At 39.8% G+C, this 3,645-nt stretch overlaps 1 pseudogene; it reads right to left on the bottom strand.

Moving 5' to 3' along the window:
• Positions 1–2,876: 2,876 nt before the first annotated feature.
• On the bottom strand, positions 2,877–3,398 carry LOC120598140 (40S ribosomal protein S26-like; annotated as a pseudogene).
• Positions 3,399–3,645: the final 247 nt, after the last annotated feature.

Genomic DNA, 3,645 nt, shown 5'->3' with positions numbered 1-3,645 from the left:
TGGAAGAAGAGAACTATGATCTTAAGAATGTAGCAAGTTAAAAGAGCACTTATAAAATCATAAAAGTACAACATGACCAAGTCTGGAAAGGTCTACCTTCATTACTGAACATACTCTTCTATGTTTGGTGTGTTCCAATACAATCCATTAAAAATAAATACAATTAAAATATTTATACCATTACTTGAAGTATATATGAAACAGATGAAAACATGCTTTAAAAGGACATAGGTTCTGTATCCAATATTGGCAAATACAAGTTGGCAGAAGACTTTTATGGGAAGGGACCTTAGGGGTCTATCACAACTATTGCTGTTCTCTTGAGAGATATATCCATTTCACGGAGAGAGATGATTCATCAGAATGTTATAGGCTGATGAAAAATTCCTTACAGCTATGTAATTTCCTGTGTTTCGGTTTTGCATTCACTAATAGCTTTGGAAATTTATTAAGTTTTCTCAAGTAGTTTTTCCCAGGGGGAAGAGAAGGCATCATTGAGTAGTATATTTCTCATAGAAAATTTATAAATAAATTGGCATTCTTGTAGGAATTAGTCTCTGGGACTCAAGAAATGTGAGGAAATTTTGTCAGGACTATCTATTCCTGTGAGCTAAAGGACCAGGTTCTGAAGCCAAGAGAAGGGAAAAAGCCATCAGTAAATAGCAGGATTTCAGCAAGCGAGGTTATCCGAAAGGGCTTAGTAGCCCCACAGTCGAAGTCCCACAGGCTCAGGTGAAGTCTCTTCCTTCCTGGTATCTGTTTCAAAGTCTATTTTGAGGATTCGCCTCCCAAACCTGTTTTCTCTGTATGGTCTAGGATGTATTTTGCATTTTTGATTCTGGCCATTCCTTTCATATTGAACTTTAGACCCTCCCTTGCTACTACACACATACTCTTCCCACCTTTTCACAGGATCACAAGGGTGGCCTCCCAAAGCAACTCCAGCTGCATTCTAGTGCTGGCTTTGTCTCACCTCTTTTCTTTCTCAGATGCCTTAATGCTCAGCATAGGTCTCCAGGCAGATTGTTACTATCAGCTTGCTGGATTTGGCTAGGGCTTTCCTCAGTTTTCTGGAAATTAATAAGTGTTAAGAGAGCTTAGATGAGCAACCTTGGTGAGTTTAGTTGGTGTGTGAGTTTCACGGGGCTATAGTAACAAAGTACCACAAACTGGGTAATTTAAAAGATCAGAAATTATTGTCTTACAGTTCTCGAGGCTAGAAGTTTATATTCAGTGTGTCAGGAGGGCCATGCTTCCTCAAAAGGCTCTGTGGAAGAACTGTTCTTTATCTCTTCCTGGCCTCTGGTGGTGACTGTCAGTTGGCATTTTTTTGGCCTGCAGCTATAGTACATCAGTCTCTGCTTCCACCCTTACATGATATTCTCCCTCGTATGTCTGTGTTTCTGTGTCTGTTCTCTTCTTATAGGGACTATAGTCACTTAAGACTAGGGCCTGCCTTCATGACCTCACCTTAACTTGATTATATCTGCAAAGACTGATTTCCAAATAAGGTCATATCCACTGGTATCAGGATAAGGACTTCAACATATCTTTTTGAGTAAACACAATTCAACTCATAACAGTTAATATAGAAATTGGTCTTAAGATCTGGAGTAAGTGTTGAGAAAGCATTCCATCATTATCTTGACAGGAACATATGGACTTGGCTCCTGTTACTGCAGGTATTCACATATGCCCAATTTTCTCAAAGGACTCTGTCTCTTAACATTGTAGCAAAATAATATTTTGTTATCCTTTCATATTTGGAAACTCATTTTCCCCCATTCCACTATTTCAGTGGGATAGCTACACATAACATGTGAATTCTCCAAGTAGATAAAACAAAGAAAACAAGTTTTTATTGACTTTTGAGCTTCAGAAGCTAAGGACCCTGAATAAAGCAATAGAATTGGACAAATACTTCCTGGTAAAAATTTTTCCTTCACCAGTAGAGATGAAAATTCTATGATCTGAAGAGAAAGGGAAGAACTCTAGAAGAACGTAATATAGCAAAACTGAGGAAGTAAAAACAATAGAAGGAGTTGCTTGTATGGATCTCTGAGAGGAGAACCCACCTCTGCCTTCTTGGGTGGCAAGATCAATAAAATTCCCGTATAGGTTCAGGGATATGAGAATAAAGACGAACTGTGCTCACTTGTGACCTGGGAGCCTTGGACAGAGCAGCCTTACAGATTTTCTAGAATTATCACAATATCAAATCTCCACAAGAGTTTCAAAGGATGTTGGACAGAGTGCTCCTGAGACAGCTTCAGAATGGGTAGGAAATTTTTTGTAAATTTGGTAAAGGTGCAAATGATAGCTGAGAGAACAAACTGGTAGATTGGAGAGATCTCGAGGGAAGAATGACTTTACAGCTGGATATCAGATGGAAAAGTGGACAATCCTGCAGTTGTTGGTATAAGGGCATAGCAATGGAGGAGATAATGTAATAATAAATCTGTCAGTGAATGCCAGAGTGGAGAGAGAGCTCCCAGGGATCAGACAACCCTGCTGTCCAGATAGCTTACAGCTGTGAAGTCCAAGGAGATGTAACTCCATGGAGAAGAGCAAAGAAAGAAACCATGGAAAGATGGGACATTGACTGCAAACTAACCAAGATTACCTTTTAACTACCTGACAGAATGAGTCTCGAGATAGAAACTAAGTTCATTTAGAGAAAAATAAAGTTACTCTTTCTGTTTACTCAGGAGTCTGTGATCTGAAATATCATATCCACCACAGCATTTTTGCAGTAAACAGGTGAGTAAGTGAACATCACACTCATCGTTACTAGGAAAAAGTAAACATCGTTTTTTAAGTATAATTTCTATTTTTTTTCCAGAGAATTTTTCTTTAGTACTTAAGGACTTAGCTCCTTACATGTGCTTTGGCCGAGGTCGTGGGGCAGCACCCACAGGTCTGAATTGGCATAGGCGCGTTCGGTCCTTAAGAGCTTCAGGAGAACAGTTCCTGACTACCTCGCTGTGAGTGGCACAACTCACACAGTAAGGTAGTTTCACATACAGCTTGGGAAGCATGGAGGCATCAAAGACTCTCACTTCAGAAATGTCTCCAAAGGCTGAGGCCTCTACTGTGTTTTGAATGAAAAACTTCTTAACGACCTTGTCTTTGGGCACAGATCAGATACACCTGGTGCTTTGAACAGGCTGCACGTGGCCGTGGCCCTTTTTGGCAGGACCATTCCTTTTTTTCCTGATCCTTTTGGAAGCAAGGACCCAAGAAAGGAAAAAGTAAACATCTTTCTCCAGTAAACAGATGAGCTGCAAGGTGCTCTGCAATGGAACATACGTGTGGATTAGACAGTAATCCCCTAGGAGGACAGGGCCAGTGGTTCTGTCATGATCATAGCTCAAGTGCGTAACATTTGGTGTACTCATTGAGGGCTTATTTGCTGAATAATGGAGGAGTGATTGAATGTTCTGTAGCTCCAAAGGAATCCTATGGTGTGGTAAAATGAAACACCACATATAGGCGAGCATATAAAACAATTGCAAATGAAACTAGTTATCACCATTTTCCTTCTGGCAGAAATAGTCAAGACTCTGGAATTTTGTGAGCACTGGCTTAAGGAGTAATGAAATGCCCTTCAACATCTAAGCCCTAATTGTTTTTTTTTTTTTTTTA

Source organism: Pteropus medius, unplaced genomic scaffold, assembly GCF_902729225.1.
Source record: "Pteropus medius unplaced genomic scaffold, Ma_sr-lr_union100, whole genome shotgun sequence".
NCBI classification, from domain to species: domain Eukaryota; kingdom Metazoa; phylum Chordata; class Mammalia; order Chiroptera; family Pteropodidae; genus Pteropus; species Pteropus medius.
The sequence above is the reverse complement of the archived record's forward strand: the minus strand, read 5'-3'. Positions and strand labels throughout refer to the sequence as shown.